Source organism: Macaca nemestrina, chromosome 4 (genome assembly GCF_043159975.1).
Source record: "Macaca nemestrina isolate mMacNem1 chromosome 4, mMacNem.hap1, whole genome shotgun sequence".
Lineage (NCBI taxonomy): Eukaryota > Metazoa > Chordata > Mammalia > Primates > Cercopithecidae > Macaca > Macaca nemestrina.
This window is the reverse complement of record NC_092128.1, coordinates 167,790,941-167,817,696: the sequence shown is the minus strand read 5'-3', so window position 1 is coordinate 167,817,696 and position 26,756 is coordinate 167,790,941. Positions and strand designations below refer to the sequence as shown.

The 26,756-nt window shown below is 35.9% G+C and overlaps 1 long non-coding RNA gene across 6 annotated transcripts in view; it reads right to left on the bottom strand.

The window, feature by feature from the left end:
* The window catches only part of LOC105472819 (uncharacterized), a 278,602-nt gene that overhangs the window by 188,098 nt on the left and 63,748 nt on the right, over positions 1-26,756 (bottom strand). The window contains exon 4 of one of the 6 annotated variants that reach the window (XR_011622727.1): positions 21,376-21,443. The exons of the other annotated variants lie outside the window; for them this stretch is intronic. This is a non-coding gene — a long non-coding RNA (uncharacterized lncRNA). Of the gene's footprint in view, positions 1-21,375; positions 21,444-26,756 lie in introns of those variants that run through there. 6 annotated transcript variants of the gene reach the window in all.

The following is a 26,756-nucleotide window of genomic DNA, read 5'->3' as shown; positions in this document are numbered from 1 at the left end:
TTAGCCAGGCATAGTGGCGCGTGCCTGTAATCCCAGCTACTTGGGAAGCTGAGGCAGGAGAATTGCTTGAACCTGGGAGGTGGAGATTGCCGTGAGTGGAGATTGTGTCACTGCACTCCAGCCTGGGCGGTAGAGCAAGATTCTGTCTTGGAAAACAAACAAACGAACAAAAACTCTAAAGCTAATTACTTCACTGACTTCTCTATCTTTACTGATGAAATTAGGTATGTTATACATGTATAACATATATAAAACATTCCTTTCTATGCAGGCAAGCCACAGTTCTGAGGGATTAAAGACACTTTAGCTAATAGGCGGTGGAGAACAAACTGCCTCTCGCTTGCTATTCTACTCTCAGTTCTTTTCATTTTCTCCCACAGCATTTAGTTTACACAAATTGACAACTAAAATTAATTTTTTCCTAATGATAAAAGTATTATTTTTCTAAAGATAGAGGGAAATAGAATGAAAAATTCTGAGATGATCCATAAGCATAGGGAAGGCAAGGGGAGACAACTATACCAGTATGCTCTGACAGGATGTGACTTATTCTACCAGTTAAAAGTGCAGTATTTTAAGGACAACACATGCTCTCTTTGGAAAGCAATCTTTCAAAGCAAACAGTCTTTTCCTCCAAATAGACACTTACATACACTTTAGAGTAAGAAGGACACATATGTGATACTTACTGTGTTGTTTATTTCAATAGAATTTTCATGGCAGATGACTTTGCAGATGAAAGTTGCTTTAAAAATTATAAGTATAAAGGAGATCTTAATACAGAATGTAACTTGAGAAGGAATACATTGATTGAAAGGCCTAGTATGCCAACTGAATTCTCAAGTACTGATATGATCTTATTCTTTATTAGGGAGAATATACATTCATTGAACATAATTGCTCTCAGAGCTCAATGAGCACAATAATTGTATTGTGCAGCGAAAAAGGAAAAAGAATGTAGTATTACGATTTAATTTATGCTGGTATAGAAGTGGGTTAGCTCAAAATTTTTGGGAAAACCCATTATTTTAATGCAATTAAACATTTATTTCTTAATTTTTCACCAGATTACATCTAATAATTAACTTGTGAGAGAATATGTATTGATCCTTATAACTGAAACATATTTACTATGTCACAGCTTACATTTACACCGTAAAACAGGAAATAATATATCACATCAAGGCTGTCATCTTTGTCGTTGCTTTGCAAGCAATACTATTGTGAACCCAGAAAATCTGAGACAGGTCTCAGTTAATTTAGGAAGTTTATTTTGCCAAGGTTGAGAACGTGCCCACAACACAGCTTCAGGAAATCTTGAAAACATGTGCCCAAAGTGGTTGGTCAGAGCACGTCGATAATAAGGTCTTTGGAGTAAAAGCCTGTGAGGAAAGGCATACCTGTAAGTGCTAGGCTGCCGATAATAAGGGAGGAGGAAGTGAGGGGTAAAGTCTTGAATAGTCCTCCTATTTTTCGGATATCTTGCTGATCGTCGAGGTTATGAATTTTATACATTTTAGGGAGACATGAGACATTAATCAATGTATGTAAGAAGTACATTGGTTTTGGTTTGGTCTGAAAAGGTGGGACAACTTGAAGCAAAGGCAGCAAGACTTTAAATGGGGAGGGAGCTTCCAGGTCACAGATAAGTGAAACACAAAGAGTTCCACTCTTTTGACTTTCTGATTAGCCTTTCCAAAGGAGGCAATCATATATGCATCTATTGCAGTGAGCAGAGGGATAACTGAATAGAATGGGAGGCAGGTTTGCCCTAAGTACTTTCCAGCTTCAGTTTTCCTTAGTGATTTTGGGCACCCAAGACATTTTATTTTCACACTACGTATTATGAAGTAAATTTGCTTAATTTTTACATACATTATAAATGTAAAGAGTTTCTTGACCATAAATCATAATCAATATAGTACACTGAATATTATGTATTTGAACATTCAATGTTTTCTAATTCGGAAATTTTTTAGTTTCCAATTTTGTTATATTCAAGGTATAGTTCTAAGACCTTTGCAGAGAAATAAAAAGTAAACTTAACGTTAAAAATGTGAAACTATATCTCATGTAACAAACAGTGTAATGGTGTAAAAATAATAATAGAATAATCATGTAAATAAGTTTACAATTGAAAACAGTAAGGAACCTACAAGGTGTGAAAGTAATTGATAGAACAATTAATATTATGAGGTTTGAGAAGGCTTTTCTTCAGGAGGGGAGATGTTAATGAGCTAAGATAATGGAGTAGTGTATGTAAATATTCACTGAAGTCATGTCACGAGTAAGATCATCTAATGAGAAATTATAGAAATAGAGATAGATCGAGAGAGAGGGAAAGAGAGACTTCTTATGAAACTTCAGTTTTAATGGTCCAGCTAAAATTGAAAAGTCAAAAAAGAGAACTGAGAAAGAGTGGCTAAAATAGGCAAAAATTCAGAAGTTTTCATGGAAGACAAGGATCGAGAGTGCTTCCAGAAGGACAGGACCATGAACAGTTCTGAATTCTGCTGAGACGTCAAGCAAGATAAAGACAAAAACGTCCCTTGGTTTAGTGATAGAGATGTCACTGGACACTTTAGCTGGTTCTTGGCTGAATGCTGTAGACAGAAAATGCAGATTAAAATGTTAGAGTCATGAATGAAGACAGCTGTTCTGAGATGGTAGAAGTGGAGATGGAAAGAAGGAGGTGAATGTCATTGGTATTTAGGATACACAACTGACCAGATCTTTTGGTGGACTCTACATGGAATGGAAGGGAGAAGACAAAATGAATTATGACGTCTAAGTGTCTGCTTGCTGACAGTGATAGTCACTGAGACAGAAAACGCAGGAAATAGAAAAGCTGTGAGGTTTTATTTTATTTTATATTTTTTAGTGGGATGGAATGTATGAAACTGTAAATTTTATTTTGGGCATATTGAGCTTCAAATGACTTGGGGTTAACTAAATACATGAGTGGAAAAAGCTTATTGAATATGCTGGTCTGAAGATCAGAAGGGTAGACACAGAAAGAAGGGACTGTGAGAGGCAGAAATGTAGCAGGATGGGAGAAATTTTATTTTAAGGCAATGAGAGGAACTCACTTGAGAAGGTAAGTATCAAAAGGGAAAAGAGATCATTGATAGCTTAGAAGATAGGCACGGATGAGAACAAATCACAGGTGGAGTAATTAGGTTTAGGTAACAGGAAGAATAATTCTGTTATTATAATAGGAAGGGAGAAGGGTAGCAAAGGATCCTGGATATGTTTAATTACAGTAAAATAAGGGGTATGCCTTCTATTTTTCCCTAAAGTAGAATGTGAGAAATTGAATCCTATTTAACTGCTGAAATGGAGTGGGAATGGGAGTGTGGGAGTTTGGGAAATGTGCGCTATACTCTATAGGCTGAAAAATGTGATGGACAGTTATTGTAAGGAATAATATGGATGATGATTAAGTAACAACAGGAAAAAATGAATGCCTGTTTAGAAGAGAGAGAGATTCACTGGTTTGTGTTTGGTAAGTGAATACTACAGAAGGAGGGATGTGAGAGGTGGCTCAGATTTTGTAGAAGCAGTAGGGCATGCATGGCTAGAATACAGAATGAGCAAATCTATTAGTGGCTGTATTGGGTCATTCTTGCACTGCTATAAACAAACACCTGAGACTAGGTAATTTATAAAGAAAAGAGTTTTGATTGGCTCATGGCTCCACAGGCTGTACAGGATGCATGATGCTAACATCTGCTTGGCTTCTGGGGAGGCCTCAGGAAACTTACAATCATGTCAGAAGGTGAAGAGGAAGCAGGCATGTCTTATATAACCAGAGCAGGAGCAAGAGAGAGGCGGGGAGGTACTACACACTTTAAACAACCAGATCTCACAACTCACTCACTATCATGAGAACAGGACCAAGGGGGAAGTATTCCCCCATGATCAAACCACCTACCACCAGGCCCCACCTCTGACACTGGTGATTATAATTTGACTGAGATTTGAGCAGGGACACAGATCCAAACCATATCATTCCATCCATGGTCCCTCCCAAATCTCATGTCTAACATTGCAATATGCAGTCATCGCCTCCCAACAGTCCCCTAAAATCTTAACTCATTCTAGAACTAACTCAAAAGACCAAAGTCCAAAGTCTCATCTAAGACAAAGCTAGCCCAGATTGCCTATGAGCCTGTAAAATTAAAAGCACAAGTTAGTTACTCCCAAGATATAATGGGGCTATAGGCATTAGGCAAACACTCTTGTTCCAAAAGGAAGAAATTGGCCAAAACAAAAGGGATACGGGCCCCATGCAAGTCTGAAACCCAGCAGGGCAGTTATTCATCCTTAAAGCTGCAAAAAATAATCTCCACTGACTCCATGTATCCATCCGGGACATACTGGGGCCAGAGGTGAGCTTCCAAGGCCTTGGGAATCTCCAGCTTTGTGGCTTTTCAGGGTTCAGCCCTTATGGTTACTGTCATGGACTTGTGTTGAATGTGGCTCTCCCAGGTGCAGGGTGCAAACTGCCAGTGGATCTACAATTCTGGAGTCTGGAGGATGATGGCTCTCTTCTTACTGCTCCACCAGGCAGTGCTCCAGTGGAGACTCTATTTGGGGGATCCAACCCCACATTTCCCCTCCACAGTGCCCTCACAGAGGTTCTCCCATGAGGGCTCTGCCCATGCAGCAGGCTTCTTCTGTCTGGACATCCAGGCTTTTCCATATATCATCTGAAATTAAGGCAGAGGCTCCCAAGCCTCAACTCTTGCATTTTGTTCACCTGCAGGCTTAACACCACATGGAAGCCATCAAGATTTATGGTTTGCAGTGGTCCAAGCTGTGCCTGGGTCCCTTGGAGCCACAGCTGGGACTAGAGCAATGGGCACACAGGGAGTGATATCGTTATGCTGCTCAGGGAAGTGGGACACTGGACCTGGCACCCCAAACCATTCTTTCGTTCTAAACCTTCAGGCCTGTGATGGGAGGGGCTGCCATGCATGTCTCTAAAATGTCTTCAAGGCCTTTTACCTGTTGTCTTGGATATTAGCATTTGGCTCCTTTTTACTTATTCAAATTTCTGAAGCCAGCTTGAACTCTTCCACTGAAAATAGACTTTTCTTTTCTATTGGGCTGCAAATTTTCCAAATTTGTATGCTTTGCTTCTTTTTTAAACATAAGTTCCAGTTTCAGGTCATTTTTTTTTGCTCATGCATGTTAGCATAAGTTGTTAGACACAGCCAGGTCACAAATGGGAAGCAAATGAGGGGAGCCTTATGGTTGTCCAGGGTTACTGCTTTATAACAGTTCTGAGGCCATGGTGAAGAAAAGGTTAGCCCAGGTGGAGACTAGAATTCTCCCTGAATTGAGGAAACAGACCTGACAGTCAGAGACGGTTCTAACTTCTTCTAACTTCGATGGTTAGAAATTTCTTCTGCCAGTTACCCTAAATCATCACTCTCAAGTTCAAAATTCCACAGGTCCCTAGGGCAAGGGAACAATCCAACCAAGGTCTTTGCCAAGGTGTAACAAATGTGTCCTTTGCTCCAGTTCCCAATAAGTTCCTCAGTTCCATCTGAGACCTCCTCAGTCTGGACTTCATTGTTGGTATCACTATCAGCACTTTGGTCACAACAATTTAACAAGTCTCTAGGAAGTTCCAAATTTTCCCTCTTCTTCCTGTCTTCTTCTGAGCCCTCCATACTCTTCCAACCTCTACCTGTTATCCAGTTTCAAAGATGCTTCCACGTTTTCAGGTATCTTTACAGAAATACTCCACTCCTGATACCATTTTTTTTTTGTACTGAATTGTTCTCGCATTGCTATAAAGAAATACCTGAGACCAGGTAATTTACAAAGAAAAGAGGTTTAATTGGATCACAGTTTGGCAGTCTGGACAAGATGCATGACACTGGCATCTGCTTGACTTCGGGGGAGGCCACAGAAAACTTACAATCATGGCAGAAGGTGAAGGGGAAGCAGGGACATCTTACATGCCAGAGCAGAAGCAAGAGACAGAGGGGAGGTGATGCTCACCTTTGACACAACCAGATCTCATGATAACTCACTTTATCATGAGAAGAGCCCCAAGTGGGAAATCTGCCCCCACATACAACCACCTCCCAAGAGGACCCTCCTCCAACACTGGGTATTACAATTGGAACTGCAATTTGTACAGGCACAGATCCAAGCCATATCAGTGGGGTAATTAATAGGGTTGTCAGATTAAGTCTGACATGAGTAGACTAGTGGCTTATTTTGGAGACAAGGAACAAACAAGTTTAGCTGAAAGTTGAAGACCAGTTTCTTAAAAACAGGCATTACATTTTGATTAGCTGTGACAATTAAATCAAACCACCTTGGATGCTTGTACACAGGGACTTGAAAGTTGTGGAAATTGGGCCATGAGAAACTTAAGCTACCAGAAGTCTGAAAAACAATTTGGAGCCATGAATGTTGGGAATTGGGAATACCTAGAAGGCTAGTACAGAATTCATATGAAAAGTAATGAAGACCTGAAATAACACAGAAACGGGCAGGCAATAAATGATTCCAAAGTGCATTCTGAAATGCCAATGTTTCTTATGCTTTATTGAAATTTCCCATTCCAATTTTGAATCAGATATCCTGGGGTTTTTGTTTTGTTTTCCTTTTTGGTCTCCATGTAGAGAAATCCGGAATGGAAAATACCATCATTAAGAAGCTTGTTGAGCCATCTGTCTGACTGGGAGGCTATTTTCCGTGGTTCTAACTAATGGTAATGACTTTGAATTTTATTTCAATTTTTAAAAGGAGTGAAAAAAGTTACATTGTACTGTATGAAAGAAAAATGTTCACAGTGATAGGATAACTGTTTTCCTCTATTTTGAGAGCCCTCTTCATCAGTTAAGTACCACTAACCAATTTTTACAGAAGAGTTAAGATGTTTGTCTCCGAAAAATAAAAATAATAAAAGTGTTTATCAAGATTTCCTTCTCCAAGCTAAGGTTCTATTTTGCTTGTAATCCATCCAGTTTTTTCCTCAGGCATTAAGCATTATACTAAAATTGGAATAGAAAGACAAAACGCTTTATGTTAGAGCACCTATATCCAAAAAGCTGAAGTGAAGAACAAAACAAAACTTATTATATTCTACTTGGTGCTGTATTGAGCTTTCTTCTTGCTTCTCTCTTAAATGTTTGGTTTCAGAATTTTCAGGTAACAAAATTAATTGTCTACATTAAATTACTTGAAGTCTCCCCACAGTTCTTAGGGCATATATATTACATTGTAATAATCTCAAAGTGATTAAATGTTTTGATAAAGTATACAAAATTATTTCAAAATTTAATGTATTTGAAAATAGTGTATCAGAGACTTTGCTTTCAGTCAGGATGAAGAAAAGAGGATTTGATTTACCCTCCTGACTAAAATAACAACAAAAAACTAAAATAATATAAAACAATAATTTTTAAGGCACTAAAAATTTAGCAACAAAGAATAGTGATTCTTAAGAAATGGGAAGCAAATGAGGGGAGCCTTATGGTTGTCCATGATTACTGCTTTATGACAGTTCTGAGGCCATGGTGAAGAAAAGGTTAGCCCAGGTGGAGACCAGAATTCTCCCCAAATTGAGGAAACAGAACTGACAGTCAGAGTGGAATAGAAAACCTAAAATTTGTAGGGTTCAGTACTGGTGATTATAGAACTGAAAAAATTTAAAGAGAAATTTGGGAGCCTGTAGAGTTCCCCCCTCAAGTGCTCAGCAGAATACTGATTAGTACTCAAGTGTGAGAAAACAATCCGAGGCTAGGGAGAAAAATCACCTAAAGGATTAATGGTGAGAGGGCTGGGAATAGTGATGTTTCCACCAAGCATCCCAGAAAACCTCATGAATCATGTGGCATTGGGTAGAGGTCACAGAATGGTCTTGCTTCAATAGTGGATAATAATAAGCCCTACACTGAGCACTGTGCCAATTCTGCCTAAAATTCTTCCAAAAAGACAAAAAGGATCAAATGACTCCCCTGATACTTGACCACTTCCTAGAAGAATATATTTATAAAATATAAAAATATCAGTTACCCAGATAAAATTCACAGTATCTGAAATCTAATAAAAATTATCAAACATATAAAAAAGCAGGGAAATATGACTGATAATAGAGACGAATCAATCAATCAAAATGAATGCAGAATGGACAGAGGTTTTAGAATTAACAGACAAGTATATGGAAACAAATACAACTATCTCTCATATGTTCAAAGACACACAGATGCCATTAAAAAGACTCAGAACTTGTAGTGATAAAAGCAACTGGGTAAGTGAAAACTATCCTCGATGGTATTACAGCAAATAATACACTGCAAAATGAAAAGATTTGTGGACCTGAAAAGAGAGGTTCAAAGATTTATAGCAAGAAAATCTGTCTTACATGAAACTCAGAGAGAAAAGGGAATCAAATCAAGTGAGCAGGCCATAAAATAACTCTCAAGGTATCTATAAGCATTGAAATCATACCATGTATGTACTACAATACAACCACAATAGATTTAAATTAGAAATTCATTAAAAATTCTCTAGGAGATATGCAGATATTTGTACATAAAATAACACAATAATACATGTGTCAAAAAAATTAGGAAGTATTTCAAATTCGATTTAAATAAAGGCACACAAAATACAACAGATTCTGGCGACGTTGCAAAGAAAGCAACATTTTTACACTGTTGGTGGGAGTGTAAATTAGTCTATTGTGGAAAACAATGTGGTGATTCCTCAAATATCTAGAGGCAGAAATACTATTTCTATCCCAGCTATACCATTACTGAATACATACCCAAAGGAATATAAATCATTCTATTATAAAGATTAATGCACGTGTATATTCATTGTAGCACTATTCACAAATAGCAAAGACATGGAATCTATCTAAATGCCTTTCAATGATAGGTTACATAAAGAAAATGTGGTATATATACACTCTGGAATACTATGCAGCCATAAAAAGAATGAGATCATGTCCTTTGCAGGGACATGGATGGAGTTGGAAACCATTATCCTCAGTAAACTGAAAACGCAGAAACATAAGACCAACCACCACATATTCTCCCTTACAAGTGGGAGTTGTATGATGAGAACACATGAGGAGGAACAACACACACTGGGACCTGTCGGGGTGGGGGCCTGGGAGGAGGGAGAGCATCAGAAAGAATAGCTTATTAATGTTGGGCTTAATACCTAGGTGATGGGTTGATTGTGCAGCAAACAATACTGGCACATGTTTACTTATGTAACAAACCTGCACATCCTCCACATGTACCATGGAACTTATAATAAAAATTGAAAAAAATTAAAATACAGATATGTAAAATTCTGTGAGATGTGGCAAAAACAGTGTTTAATTGGAAATTTGTAACATATATCCATACTAGGAAAGATGAAAGTTCATAAATCATAGTCTTTAGCTTCTTATTAAAGAACTGAAAAAGAAGCGCAAATTAAACATGAAGTAGGAATATAAAAGAAATTGTAAAGATCAGCATGAAAATCAGTGAAGTAAAAAACAGAAAAACAATAGAAAAAGAAAAAAAACTAGTTATTTGAAAGTATCAATTGATAAACCTCTAGCTAGACTGACCAAAACAAAAAGAGAGAGGACACATGTTGTCAATATCAGGATTGGAATATAACATTATTATCACGATTTGATAATAAGATTATCACATGCTTCCCCTCTCTTCCACCTTCCCATCATATCAACAGGGTTCCTGTATAATAAAAATAGATTACAGCTGAAAGAGCTGTCAGGCTCACATTCTATTTAAGAAGGAGTTTTTAGGGAAACTCAAAGATTGAATGAATGACAAGAGCAAGGATATTAGAGTAAATAAAAGACTGAAATGTATAGCTACAAGAGAATTTAAAATTAGCCCAAATCCTAGTCAGATTGATGTAACACCTCAAAATAAAGGACTGCTTACCTCTGTTCCTTTTGCCCAATATATCATGTTGGCTTTAAACAAAAAAGTTTAAGTCTTGCCAAAAGACAGGAAAAAAATGTCTGAAGATATAAAGCAAACATAACAAGACTCATATATGATACAGATTTTAAAATTATCAGACAGAATTTAAAATAACTGTGATTAATATGTAAAAGTCTCTAATGAAAAAAGTAGACAACATGTAATAACAGGTAAATAAAGTAAAGATAAAGAAAATTTAATAAAGAATTAAAAAGAGATTCTAGAATAAAAAATGCTAACAGAAATGCAGAAATGCTTTGATGAGCTCATCAGCCAGCTCGGCGTGGCTGAGGAAAGAATCAGTGAAGAAGCTGAAGATCTATCCATAGAAACTTTTTGAACAGAAATTACAAGAAAATTAATTTTAAAAAGCTACACAATAGAAATTTCAAGATCCACAGACTGTCTCAAAATGTTCAGCATATATGTAACAGGAATACTAGAATGAGAATGAGAAGACAGACAAGGGAAGAATATTTGAAGTAATAATGGCTGAGAACCTTCTAAAAGTAACAATAGACACCAAACCATAGAGCAAGAATCTCAGTGAACACTAAGCAGGATAAATACCAAAAATAAAACAAAAAATAAATCCAAAATTGTACTTTGTTATAGCAAATTCAGATTATTGAAAACTAAGGACAAAGACAAAATCTCGAAAGTAGCAACTAGAGAACAAAACACCTTACTATAGAGAAATAGGAAAGTTAAAAAATATATATATTTATATATATAAATGGCTGATATATGTGATATATATATATCACAATAGAAATTTCAGCATGTATGTAACAGGAATACTAGAATGAGAATGAGAAGACAGACAAGGGAAGAATATTTGAAGTAATAATGGCTGAGAACCTTCTAAAAGTAACAATAGACACCAAACCATAGAGCAAGAATCTCAGTGAACACTAAGCAGGATAAATACCAAAAATAAAACAAAAAATAAATCCAAAATTGTACTTTGTTATAGCAAATTCAGATTATTGAAAACTAAGGACAAAGACAAAATCTCGAAAGTAGCAACTAGAGAACAAAACACCTTACTATAAATAGGAAAGTTAAAAAATATATATATTTATATATATAAATGGCTGATATATGTGATATATATATATATATCACAATAGAAATTTCAAGATCTACAGACTGTCTCAAAATGTTCAGCATGTATGTAACAGGAATACTAGAATGAGAATGAGAAGACAGACAAGGGAAGAAGAATATTTGAAGTAATAATGGCTGAGAACCTTCTAAAAGTAACGACAGACACCAAACCATACAGCAAGAATCTCAGTGAACACTAAGCAGAATACCAAAAATAAAACAAAAAAAAATCTAAACCTATACTTTGTTATATATAATACATAAATACATATATTTCTCATATATATCAGAGAAATAAGGACCAGTTATATATATAATTTATACATATGTATCTTGAACGCTGATATATATTATATATGTGACATATATCATATGTGTGTGTATATATATATCAGCCTTCCAATAACAAACATTCTGAAATAATGTATTCACCACCATAAATATATACATACACACACACACACACACACACACACACACACATACACATATCAGCCTTCTCTTAAAAGACCATGGCAGCAAGAAAAATTGGGGCAACATTTTAAAGTGATGAAGGAAAAAATTTACTAAACTAGAATACTATATCTAGCAAAATTACTATTCAAAAATGAAGAAATATTTCCCCTGACAACCTAAAACCAAAGAGATTTATTGTAAACAGAAGATCCATACTATTTTAAAAAGTTAAATTATTCAGTGAGAAAAAAATAATCTAGATCACAAAATCAGATCTACACACACACAAAATAATAGTGTCCCAGAAGGAACAAATACAGGTAAAATAAATTAAAATTTAAATTGGTCCAATAGATAAATTTGCATTCAAAGCCAAAATAACAATCATATATTGATTATAAAATGTGTATACATAAAATGAATGACATCAATGTTATAAGGGAGAGGAAATGGTAATGCTCTGCTATAAGTTGTGTGCATTAACTGTAAAATAATAATGTTATTTGAAAGTATACATAGATTAGTTGTACATTTACAGTATATTGCAAACTCTAGAACAAACACTAAAATATTCAAAAAATAAAGCATAATTTTAAACACTATAAGGATAGAAAATGGAATCATTTAAAATATTTGATTAAAACCAGAGAGCACAGAAAAAGAGATTAAAAAATTAAAACTTTTGCTCTTTGAAGGGCTTTCTCTTTTTTCTTAGTTGAGTGATACTTAACAATTTACTTATTTCCTTTCCAAATAAATGCAGACGTGTTTCTGTTTTTAACTTTCCAAATCTGCTCTCAGTTTTTAAAATTAATTTTTAAAATGCCTAGTAAATAATGTAAATATTTATGGTGTACAGCATTGTGTTTCAATATACGTATACACTGAAGAATGGTTAAATCAAGCAATTTAACATATGCATTACCTCACATACTTACAAATTTTTTGTGGTGAGAACATGCTTCTCTCAGTGATTTTTAAGTATACAATTCATTGTTATTAACTGTAGTCGGCATGGTGTACAACAGATCTCTTGCACTTACTCCTGCCATCTAACTCAAATTTGGTGTCTTTTGACCAATATCTCCACAGTCCCTTCATCTATGCTGCTTGTCTCTGGTAAATGCTATGTTGTGTTCTCTTTCTGAAAGTTCATTTTATTTAGATTCTACATATAAATGGATCTATGATGTAGTATTTGTCTTTCTGTGCCTGGCTTATTTTACTTAACATAACGTTCTGAAAGTTCATTCATGATGTCACCTCTTTTAAAGTCAAATAGTACTCATTTTGTACATATACTACTTTTATTTGTCTATTCATCTATTCATGGACACTGAGATTGATTCCAATATCTTAAAAATTGTGAATAATGATTCAATAAACATTGGAATGAAGGTATCTTTTCTACATAATGATATCATTTAATTTGGATATATACCCAAAAAGGGACTGCTGGGTCATACGGTAGTTCTGTTTTTAATTTCTTTAGGAATATTCATGCTGTTTTCCACAATAGCTGCATCAATCCACATTCCCATAAAGAGCATACAAATGTTCTTTTCTGCAAACTCTCCCCAACACTTGTTGTTATCTCTTATATGTGCATATAAGAGATCCTGTGAGTATGGTTATTTTTAGAGAATAGCCATCCTGACAGGATGATGCAATATGTATTTTATGGTATTGTCATGTGTATTAAATGGTCTTTCTTTTCTGGATTCATTAAGAGGAATAATATGCCTTTAAAAGGGTACTTGCAAAACATATAGCAGAAGAAGGAGCAGGCAGCAAACTTTGCTGTTCTGCATGGTGATACCCAGGCAAACAGGGTCTGGAGTGGACCTCGAGCAAACTCTAGCAGACCTGCAGCAGAGGGGCCTGACTGTTAGAATGAAAACTAACAAACAGAAAGGAATAGCATCAAGATCAACAAAAAGGACATCCAGATACAGAAACCCAATCCAAGGTCACCAACATCAAAGACCAAAGGTAGATAAATTCACGAAGATGGGGAGAAACCAGCATAGAAAGACTGAAAAATTCCAAAACCCAGAACGCCTCTTCTCCTCGAAAGGATCACAATTCCTTGCCAGCAAGGGAACAAAACTGGATGGAGAATGAGTTTGATGAATTGACAAAAGTAGGTTTCAGAAGGTGGGTAATAACAAACTCCTCTGAGCTAAAGGAACATGTTCTAACTCAATGCAAGGAAGTTAAGAACCTTGATAAAAAGGTTAGATGAATTGCTAACTGGAATAACCAGTTTAGAGAAAAACATAAACGACCTGATGGAGTTGAAAACACAGCACAAGAACTTCGCGAAGCATACACTAGTTTCAATAGCTGAATCGATCAAGCAGAAGAAAGAATATCAGATATTGAAGATTAACTCAATAAAATAAAGTGAGAAGATAAGTTTAGAGAAAAAAGAGTGAAAAGAAATAAACAAAGCCTCCAAAAAATACGGGATTATGTGAAAAGACCAAATCTACGTTTGATTGGTGTATGTGAAAGTGATGGGGAGAATGGAACCAAGCTCAAAAACACTCTTCAAGATATGATCCAGGAGAACTTCCCCAACCTAGCAAGACAGGCCAACATTCAAATTCAGGAAATACAGAGAACACCACAAAGATACTCCTCTAGAGGAGCAACCCCAAGACACATAATCATCAGATGCACCAAGGTTGAAATGAAGGAAAAAATGTTAAGGGCAGACAGAGAGAAATGTTGGGTTACCCACAAAGGGAAGCCCATCAGACTAACAGCAGATCTCTCTGCAGAAACCCTGCAAGCCAGAAGAGAGTGGGGACCAATATTCAACATCCAGTAAACGGAAAGCAAAAAAAAAAAAAAAAAAAAAAAAAAAAAAAAAAAAAAGCAGGAGTTGCAATCCTAGCCTGTGATAAAACAGACTTTAAACCACAAAGATCAAAAGAGACAAAGAAGGACACTACATAATAATAAAGGGATCAATGCTACAAGAAGAGCTAACTATCCTAAATATATATGTACCCAATACAGGAGCACCTAGATTCATAAAGCAAGTTCTTAGAGACTGACAAAGAGACTTAGACTCCCAAATAATAATAGTGGGATATTTTAACACCCCACGGTCAATATTGGACAGATCAACAAGACAGAAATTAACAAAGCTATCCAAGACTTGAAGTCAGCTCTGGACAAAGCGGACCTAATAAGACACCTACAGAACTATCCAGCCTAAATCAACAGAATATACATTCTTCTCAGCACCACATCACACTTATCCTAAAATTGACCACATAATTGGAAGTAAAACACTCCTCAGCAAAAGCAAAAGAATGGAAATCATAAAAAACAGTTTCTCAGACCACAGTGCAATCAAATTAGAACTCAGTATTAAGAACCTCACTCAAAACCACACAACTACATGGAAACTGAACAACCTGCTCCTGAATGACTACTGGGTAAATAATGCAATGAAGGCCGACATAAAGATGTTCTTTGAAATCAATGAGAACAAAGACACAACATACCAGAACTTCTGGGACACATTTAAAGCAGTGTGTTTTAGTCATAAAGTCTTTGCCCATGCCTATGTCTAAACAGACATGATCTGCCTATGATCTAAACTCAACACTTTAACATCACAATTAAAAACTAGAGGAGCAAGAGCAAACAAATTCAAAAGCTAGCAAAAGGCAAGAAATAGCTAAGATCAGAGCAGAACTGAAGGAGACAGAGGCACAAAATAACCTTCAAAAATATCAATGAATACAGGAGCTGGTTTTTTGAAAAGATCAACAAAATAGATAGATGACTAACCAGAATGGTAAAGAAGAAAACAGAGAAGAATAAAATAGATGCAATAAAAAATGATAAAGGGGATATCACCAGTGATCATACAGAAATACAAACTACCATCAGAGAATACTATAAACACCTCTATGCAAATAAACTAGAAAATGCAGAAGAAATGGATAAATTCCTGGACACATACACCCTTCCAAGACTAAATCAAGAAGAAGTTGAATCCCTGAATAGACCAATAACAGGCTCTGAAATTGAGGCAGTAATTAATAACCTACCAATGAAAAAAAGTCCAGGACCAGACGGATTCACAGCCGAATTCCACCAGATGTACAAAGAAGAGCTGGTACCCATTCCTTCTGAAACTGTTCCAAACAACAGAAAAGGAGGGAATCCTCCCTAACTCATTTTAAGAGGCCAGCATCATCCTGATACCAAAACCTGGCAGAGATAGAACAAAAAAAGAAAATTTCAGGCCAATATCCCTGGTGAACACTTATGTGAAAAACCTCAATAAAATACTGGCAAACTGAATCCAGCAGCACATCAAAAAGCTTATCCACCACGACCAAGTCAGTTCCATCCCTGGGATGCAAGGCTGATTCAACATACGCAAATCAATAAATGTAATCCATCACTTAAACAGAACCAATAACAAGAAACACATGATTATCTCAATAGATGCACAAAAGGCCTTTGACAAAATTCAACAGCTCTTCATGCTAAAAATCTCTCAACAAACCAGGTATTGATGGAACATATCTCAAAATAATAAGAGCTATTTATGACAAACCCAGAGACAATATCATACTGAAGGGGCAAAAACTGGAAGCATTCCTTTTGAAAACTGGCACAAAACAAGGATGCCCTCTCTCACCACTCCTATGCAACATAGTAGTGGAAGTTCTGGCCATGGCAATCAGGCAAGAGAAAGAAATAAGTGTATTCAATTAGAAAAAGAAGTCGTCAAATTGTCTGTTTGCAGATGACATGATTGCATATTTAGAAAACCCCATAGTTTCAGCCAAAAATCTCCTTAAGCTGATAAGCAACTTCAGCAAAGTCTCAGGATACGAAATCAATGTGCAAAACTCACAAGCATTCCCGTACACCAATAACAGAGAGTCAAATCATGAGTGAACTCCCATTCACAATTTCTACAAAGAGAATAAAATACCTAGGAATACAACTTACAAGAGATGTGAAGGATCTCTTCAAGGAGAATTACAAACTACTGCTCATAAGAGAGGACACAAACAAATGGAAAAACATTCCATGCTCATGGATAGGAAGAATCAATATTGTGAAAATGGCCATACTGCCCATAGTAATTTATAGATTCAATGCCAACCCCATCAAGCTACCACTGACTTACTTCACAGAATTGGAAAAATTACTTTAAATTTCATATGGAATCAAAAAAGACCCACATAGCCAAGAAAATCCTAAGCAAAAAGAATAAAGCTAGAGGCAGCGTGCTACCTGACTTCAAACTACAAGGCTACCGTAACCAAAACAGCATGGTCCTGGTACCAAAACAGATATATAGACCAAAGGAACAGAACAGAGGCCTCAGAAATAACGCCACATATCTACAACCTTCTGATCTTTGACAAACATGACAAAAACAAGCAATGGCGAAAGAATTCCCTATTTAATAAATGGTGTTGGGCTGGCCACATGCAGAAAGCTGAAACTGGATCCCTTCCTTACACCTTACACAAAAATTAACTCAAGATGGATTAAAGACTTAAACATAAGACCTAAAACCATAAAAACCCTAGAAGAAAACATAGGCAATACCATTTAGGACATAGGCATGGGCAAAGACTTTATGACTAAAACTCCAAAAGCAACTGCAACAAAAGCCAAAATTGACAAATAGGATCTAATTAAACTGAAGAGCTTCTGCACAGCAAAAGAAACTATCATCACAGTGAGCAGGCAACCTACTGAATGGGAGAACATTTTTGCAATCTATTCATCTGACAAAGGGCTAATATCCAGAATCTACAAAGAACTTAAACAAACTTACAAGAAAAAAACAACCCATAAAACAGTAGGCAAAGGATATGAACAGACATTTCTCAAAACAAGACATTTGTGCAGCTAACAAACATGAATAAAAGCTCATCACCACAGGTCACTAGAGAAATGCAAATCTAAACCACAATGAGATACCATCTCACGCCAGTTAGAATGGCAATCATAAAAAACTCAGGAAATGAGATGCTGGAAACAACAGATGCTGGAAAGCATGTGGAGAAACAGGAATGCTTTTACACTGTTGGTGGGAGTATAAATTAGTTCTACCATTGTGGAAGACAGTGTGGTGATTCCTCACGGATCCAGAACCAGAAATACCATTTGACCCGGAAATCCCATTACTGGGCATATACCCAAAGGATTATAAATCATTCAACTATAAAGAAACACGGATGAAGCTGGAATCTATCATTCTTAGCAAACTAACACAAGAACAGAAAACCAAACATCACATGTTCTCACTCATAAGTGGGAGCTGAACAATGAGAACACATGGACATTGGGGGGCTGTATCATGCACTGGGGCCCGTCGGGGGCTGGGGGGCTAGGAGAGAGATAGCATTAGGAGAAATACCTAAGGTAGATGGACCAAGTGTTCTCATTGTTCAGTTCCCACCTATGAGTGAGAACATGCATTCACAACCCTTGTATACGGTTGCATAGTATTCCATGGCGTGTATGTGCCATATTTTCTTTATCCAGTCTATCATTGATGGGCATTTGAGTTGGTTCGAAGTCTTTGCTATTGTGAACAGTGCCGCAATAAACATACATATACATGTGTCTTTATAGTAGAATGTTGATATTTTCACCATGCTCTCTATGATTCTTGGATATGTATTGGAATTTGTGTTCCTATCACATTTAGACTGAAAATTCTGAAAGAGCCCCATAAATATTAACTTTTGTTATAAATATATTTTACCAATGTCAAAAATTCTCATAAAATTTGTTTTTTCAAAAACTTTCCCATGAGCTTAATTTCCAAGTATGTATGATTTTAATCAATTATATGTTGTATAAAAGTTTATGTATCAGTTCACTAACATAAATTCATTGCAAATAAAATACTGCCTCAAATTTTTCATTCTTAAGATACTTGTGATGACAAATTTCCTTTTTTCTAGTGTGGTTCCAGTTACACTCACCATATTTTTGCCCATGTGCCACGATCTACACCTACCTAGCTTGTGGCTGTACTCTGAGAATTAGAATAACCATTTTGTGTAGAATACAAAAAGATTTGCAAGATAATTTAAGACAAACTTTCAGTGTAAAATATCTCTGTGGGATTAAGTCACATACTGCAGTCTGGTGGCTGCAAGGATACGTAATAAAGGAGAAAGAGATCACATTATTTCATGCTTATTGTGACACATATATAAAAGTCTTCTATTGGTCATAATTTCCAGGAATAAATTTTAACATGTAGGACTCATATAAATACATTTGGAGTCAAAGATAGATGGCCAAGTCATATATTTAAATTCCATCTGTTCGAAGGAGGGTTTCATAAATTGAGAATATTATGGTATTTAAATCAATGAATTTTTAGATTTATTATGATTTAGATTCTTTCTTATAAAATGCATATTTTATTTTCATTAAGTTAACCTTAACAATAAAATATCCCTGCTTACATTTTACAAACTCTGTTTTTATGTAAAAAATTGCACTGAATGCTATAAACATTAAATACTTCTTTATCTATTTTTTTCTAGTAATTTTTCTTTAACTTTAAATCCACAGATATATCCCTGACATATTCTGGCCTATTAAAACCAATTATTTACTTGTCTTTTTAAATTCTTGGCTAAATTATAAGAGTGTGAGACCTGATGTACAATTAACAAAAAAATCTGTCATGTGGAATACTACAAATTACAACATAAAAAGGAACATGATATAAAATTTCACAATAAGCAAATGTCAGTGTACCTATAATTTTTTTCTAAAGCCTTTGGAACTATTTTAAAAGGTCATAGCATAAGATGGCTTCAGCAATAACAATCTGAATAGAATGCAGAAAATATTTCCTTACTTTTTCTATCTAGAAAATGGAACAACCAAATTAAGCTCTCTCATACCAGAATGCATCAGATAAATGATAAATTTAACCCCATTTTTCCTCACATCATTTAAACAACGGAGTCAATTAAGTGGAACATTAAAAACTGATGAACCAAAGAGTGGCATAAAATAGCAATTAGAAATAATGAGTTCCTGAAGTAAAATGACAAGGAAGAAGTCATGAAAGACAGTATTAGAACCAATAATTAATGAGAAGTGACAGTGAAGAACTGAAATGCCAAATTCAATCACGACTATGATTGAATGTGTCTTAGATAGACTGGTAAGATAAAAACACCTCCAGAGTTTAGGGATTTTTCCACTGTTGATTTAGTATAGAGAAGAAAAAATATCCTTAAAAATTAAGCTACTCTAAGGATGATGCCCAAGTAAATTATCTCATATTCATAAAGAAATCATAAGTTTCTCATTCCAACTTCAGATATATTTTGCTTCAAAATGATCATGGTTTCATTTTGTTAAATATAAATACTTAAAGTCTACCAAGTATATCAGGACATATGTGATATATCAGGAACTTCATCTACCCCTCCAAAACTCAGAGCAAGGGAGAAATCTGGTATGTTGTCAGGCTGAGGTCAGTATGATGTAACAGGAATAAAATGAATAATTAATATGATTTCTGTATCCACCAGACCAACACTAAGCCAGTAGAAGGTATATATGTATATCCTGTATATCCTCTGTGTGTGGGGGGTGGGGAAGGGCAGGTATGTAAAAAGGTGTATTTCAAGGACTTGATCTTGGCTTGTATGATCATGGGATCTGGATAGGCATGTCTGAAATCTGCAGGATAGGCTGGCAGGCTGGAAACTCTCAGACAGGCTTTAAGGCTGGAATTTCTTCTTCCTCATGGAAAATCAGTTTGCTCTTGAGAGCTTCAATTGATTAGATAAGACCCACTCACACAGTACGGAGGATAATCTCCTTTACTTAAAGTCAACTGACTGTAGATGCTACACACAAATATCTTCATAGCAACACCCAGATTCATGTTTGATTGAATCAAGGGTGCTATAGCCTAGCCAAGTGGACACACAAAATTAACTACTACAATCTCCAACTACCCCTTCCTTCCCACAAGCATCTCCTCTTTTAAAGACAGATTTCCAAAAGAAACCCCCATTGTATAAATCTTAGCAATTAGGTCCTCCTTTAGGAATAGTCCTTGTGAGAACACAGCCATCAAAAAAACTAGGGGATTAGTAGGTACAAACATAGAGTTAGATAGAAGGAATAAGTTCTAATCTGATAGAAAAGCAGGGTGACTATAGTTAACCACAATATATTGTACTTTAAAATTACCCAGAATATAGGACCTGAAGTGTACTCAACACAAATGATAAATCAATGAGTACCCTAAATATCCCCAATTGATCATTATGCACTCTCTGCATGTAACAAAATTTCACATGTACCCCCATAAATGTGTATTAATGTAATGTAACAAACATTTAAAAAGGCCTGGAGTAGACTGGATCTTTGATAAAGCTATGGCAATGGCCCTGATATCTATTCTTCATGCTTAGTGACTGATGGCCTCTTCCTTTGAATCCAGTGCTGCTCAAACATACACTGGAGTATGTAGGATGAGTGTAGGGTTGCTTTATTGCTTCAGATCACCTTTGCTTGGTGAAATCATTCACAAAGGAGAACACAGTGGGGAACTGATACAAGTGGATGAGGTAGCATATATGACCCTTTTATTTTAAATAGAATTTAACTACATAATTGTGGTCCACCTGCCAATTTACATGAATTCAAACCCTTCAAACATATGATAATACATATTTAACATCATTAAAATTACCAAATGTAATGATTTTGAGGACATAAAACATTTTCAGTTTTTTTATTTATCCCATGCTAATGTTCCAGACTGAAAGAAATTACTTTTTAAAAGATGAATCTTATTGAAGTTGAAAACCAAGGGAAAACTGCTAAGTTAAATGCTGATCGGATCTGTAGGAAAATTAAGTCAAATTACAAAATAAGAGATAAGACAAAGAAGCCTGGTTACCAAAAAAGCTGCAGAATAGGACAAATTGTGATGAAAGTTCAGAATCTCAACAGAGACATCAATAAACAGCCACTAACTCTGCGTTGGGAATTATTGCTTTATATGAAGTTTTGTAGATTAGTCCCCTACATTGAATAATTAGACCCCTATGATATAGACACTATGAATCAAGCCCCTTCTGAAATTGCATTGTTCCATAACCTGTATTTGACTTCTCACTATTCTCTTTTGACCTCAGGTTACTTCCCAGACACTAAAAATTTGAGTTCCTCTTTAATTTCCTTTTTCTTATGAAGGTAATTTTCATGTGACCACCTATTGTATCTGACCTAAAAGGTTATTTTATTTCTCTTTTTTTTTTTGAGATGGAGTCTCACTTTGTCGCCAAGCAAGTGCTATGACGCGATCTTGGCTCACTGCAACCTCCACCTCCCTGGTTCAAGTGATTGTCCCGCCTCAGCCTCCCGAGTAGCTGGGATTACAGGCACATGCCACCATGCCCAGCTAATTTTTTTGTATTTTTAGTAGAGATGGGGTTTCATCATGTTGGCCAGGATGGTCTCCATCTCCTGACCTCAGGTGATCTCCCCGGCTCGGCCTCCCAAAGTGCTGGGATTACAGGTGTGAGCCACCACACCCGGCCTTGTTTCTCATTTTTAACAGAATTTAGCATGTCACCATTCATCATTCTTCATCTCCCATCTTCTTAACCTTGCTTCATGCACCTCCTAATAAAATATTAATGAAAAAGTTTTACTTAATATTTGATTGCCTTACTTTATATATGTGGTTCCATATAGAGATGGAAAACAATTTCATCACAGTATAAGTATACTAATTTTTAAAAAGGAAATATTTTCTATGCTACGAGGTATTACTATTTTTTGTGCTATTTGTTTTCTTGCCACAATTCAAAGCACAAGCAAATTATAATAAGAGATTTACTTTTGACAACAGAAATAGCTTTCTTTTTTCTCTAATGCATATCTCCTCCCACGTGCTTGAAGGCACAATGGCAAAGGTATTAAAGAAAATCTACTACTGAATTTCTTACTGTGGTCAAAGCATGACACAATCACCCACCCTGAATTGAGACGACCCAAACTTACATGAATATAACTAGAAATCTTGGGAAAACATGCATATATATTTAATTTTTCCCTGCACTGCTTTATTGTAGGAACTGTAATCTCCTGTAACATACAACATTCCAATGATTCAAGCCATATGAGAAAGACATTTAGATGAATGTAACTCTTTTTTGTATTGATCTGGGAAGGAGGAAAGAAAGATGAGAATTCAGTGCTGACTTCCTAATATCTCTTTCAGGGTGATTGGGATGGATAAACTGCCCTGAACATGGAATTTGATGAAAATCGGTTATTTCCATTTGAGTCTATCCAGAATTTTTTCTTTTCTAGAAATCCTCCTTGTCATCTCCTGACTCCCCATTTGTACAGGAATAGATTCTCATGTCCAAGTTGTCCAATTCGAGTACCCTATAACCTTCCACATGTTAATTCATTCAGAGACGCATGGATGGCTCAAGTGGAGTCAATCAGAGTTCTTTTTCAGGATTGAATGTGCATTCGGGAAGAGAGAAGCTCTCTGCTCTTATGATCTGGTGATTGGCATAAACCATGTAAACCTAAGAAAGCTATGAATCATTTTTGACACCTTGTGTAGAGAACCTGCCTGAGAATTAGAGAGAATGACAGGAAAAGAGTCAACTGCAGACATTTGTGAGTGACTAAAATTGTATCTGTGGGTGTACTTTAGGAGTAGAAAGATAGAGGCAATAAAATAAACAAACAAGCTTGTTTCAAATGGTTATATTTTCATGGAGAAGTCTTTATCTGCAAGAATGCCCCTCAGTTTTGTTTTGTTTTCTTTTTTTTACATTTTTGTTTGTTTTTGTTTTTGAGACGGAGTCTCCCTCTGCCACCAGGCTGGAGTACAGTGGCACCATCCCGCCTCACTGCAACCTCCGCCTCCCGGGTTCAAGCAATTCTCCTGCCTCAGCCCCCCGAGTAGCTGGGACTACAGGCGCACACCGATTTTAGTAGAGACGGGGTTTCACCATGTTGCCCAGGCTGGTCTCGAACTCCTGAGCTCGGGCAATCCACCAGCCTCGGCCTCCCAAAGTGCTAGGATTACAGGCGTGAGCCACTGTGCCTGGCCAGAATGCCCCTCAGTTTTTAAGATACAAACTGAATGGTATACATCTAACTCTTGACAAGTTTCAATTAATGACCATAAAGCAAAATGATTCTAATATCTCAGAACATAATGTCCCCAAGGGGAAAAGTCAATGTTCCCCCTTAGGGACATTGTTTTACTTACAATACAACTGGAGGAATATCAGAATCATGTGTAAATGGTTTGAAAAGCTCCCTAAAAGTCAGCAAAGAAGTGGTACATTGCAAGTGCTACTGGTTTTGAGCATATATTGCTGTGTTGCTATATCTGGTAGGTAACAACTATGTTAATTTTCGGTGATCAGAAAGCAGAAGTGGTGCTTTAGGCTTTTTACACCTTGGCATGATTGTTCGTTACTGATATTGAAGCATTTTTTTCTGTATATTTGTTACATTTTGAGAAACTGATAAGCGTTGTAAATAAATTGTAATTATTTCCCTTTTAAAGTAATGTTTACATTCTCAAGCAGAACGTCTGTTTTCAGAAATGTGTTACCAACATTGAATGAGATATATATAAAATATAATAAATTAATTTGTAAATAACAATAAATTGAATATCATTTATATTTAATAATATATTATCAATAATGAAATATTAAGTGATACACAAATATTAAATATTTATGTTGTTCACTTACATATTAAAAGCATCAGTTATTATTATTAGGTAATTATTAATAATACATTTAAGAAATCTGAGCAGGCACAATAAGCTATTTATTAACATCTGAGGTAAAGTATTAATAATAGCTGTATAAAAAGCCTTCTGAGAAAAGAACAGTTTCAAAGACAAAGTACAATACCCACTAAATTAGCTATGTGTCTATATTATTTTGCAATTTTTTACGACACTGAAAACAGTAGCCTAGATGAACATGTTACAAACTTTTGATATGCTTGTATCCCCTGCCCACACCGTCCCTGCCTGCAGCTTTACTAAGGTGTGATTGACAAATAAAAATTGTATATATTTAAAATATATAATGTGGTGTTCTGACACACATATACATAGTGAAATGAGTACCACAAACAAGCTAACATATCCATCACTTTACCTAGTAACCATTTTGTGTGGTGAGAACACTTGAAATCTCTCCCAGAAAATTTCAAGTATGCAACATATTATTAGGTCTAGTCATCACGCTGCATGATATGCTTGCCTTTTGATATGCTTGTTACCATGAACTGTTTTAGATCTATGAATAATGTCATTTAAACATAATTCTGTATGACTACAGAGACATAAACTAAGTCAATAATCCTGTATGACTACATAGATATAAACTAAGTCAATGTATTTAAAAGGTAGTAAATGAAACCTATATATGGTAGATAAAAAAGGAAACAAACTGGTAGGTCAGAGAGGAAATAAAATTGGTCTCCATTCTGCCCTTTGTGCTCTGTGAGGTGGTGAAATTTCCTCCTTGTCTCTGCGTTCTACCCAGGTGCCAGAACTGGCAGCTCTCCTGCAGAATGTTCACTTACAGATTAAAAAGCATCAGTTATCACCCCTTTCATAATGCCTTTGGGTGCTTCTTGGCTGAGAAAAATCATTAAAATAATGAAGGTTTCTTACTCCTGAAGAAGCTAAATTGTTAATGGTACTTATGTTTCTTTCTACTCAGGCTGCTAAAAAAAAAAAAAAAAAAAAAAAAAAAAAAAAAATGGTTTTCTGCACAAGAACACAGCCAAGGCTGTGGTTATTTCTCATTCCTAAATTGCTTTCTCTGTCTACTTTATCAATAGAGCAGTCTCTCTTGGCAGCTCTTTCAGATCCTGGCCTTCGCTAATTAAATTAAAAGCAAATAAAAGGAAAGAAAAAGGAAAGAGAAAGCAACTTTGAAGACAGTCATGATGTCTTTTTTCTCCCTCCTCAGGTCATGTTTGTTGCTCCCCAATAGTAGCTCAAAATACTAGAGTATTCATTCTGTTTCTATTGTATAACCCTTGTCCTGGCATAAACTGTAAAGGGGTAATACCAGGATGATTTGAACATGAATGATATGTCCCCAAATTTCTCCAGCATGTCTCATTAGTAATACTGGAGATGCTTTATTGTTAGCCACAACAACAGGGTAGGGGATTGGGGAGAGACACTCAAGACTAATAAAATGGCTCACTTTCTTTCACTTCGCCCTTGGGAATCCACATGTAAATATATTCAGGTTCCATTTGTTCACGTGAAAAAATTTAAGAGCATTTATGATATTGGCAACAGGTAAAACAGACCCACGTGCCAAGACTGATACAGCGATCATCAGCAGGATTCTTCTAAAATATTTCGGCCTGAGGTATGAATACTTCTTAATGACTTAATGACTTTAATATTTCTTAATGTAAAGTGTGGACACACTTTACAAGTCTTATGGTAGAGAAAGTTATCATCTACCTTGAATTCATTAGCACTATTGTTTCCTAAAGCATCTGAAATGTTGAATCTTTCGGAAACTCCAAAATAACATGTTCAAGTACTATGATTTGAACCAGGTTTACATTATAAAATGTTCTGCTTATATAGCCCTTAAAAAATATGGTAGCTGCAGAAAAAGAAGAGCTTTGGATTCTTTGCAGTACATATGCAGTGTTAATTAGAGTCCTGAGATATTATCTGATGGATGAGATATCTCAAGTAGGTAGAGGAGCCATGTCAGGATGGCCAGGTTCAAGACCTCATAGCACACCCGACCACCACCACCCACCTTAACCTTGACAGGCTTGTCTGTTAACCCTAGTGTGGCCTATAAATGTCACATTTTCTGTGTATAGTGATATAAACATATTTGGGAAGTACTCCCATTATGTGGTTCATGTTATATGGTTTTCAAACAATCAGAGTGAGTCAACAGAATTCATTTTCATAGGTTGACTTGGACAAACCTTGCCAAGATAAATGCCTGGTGATGGGGTTCACCACAAGGATCTCCAGCTGAAACATCACCGGAGCTTCACTAGAAAAGCCTTTTCATGGTTTCTGGTCTAATAATTAGCTAATATTTGCAATGTTATTGTTACAGCTCACACATTCATTATAATTTTCTTTATAGTAATACCCAT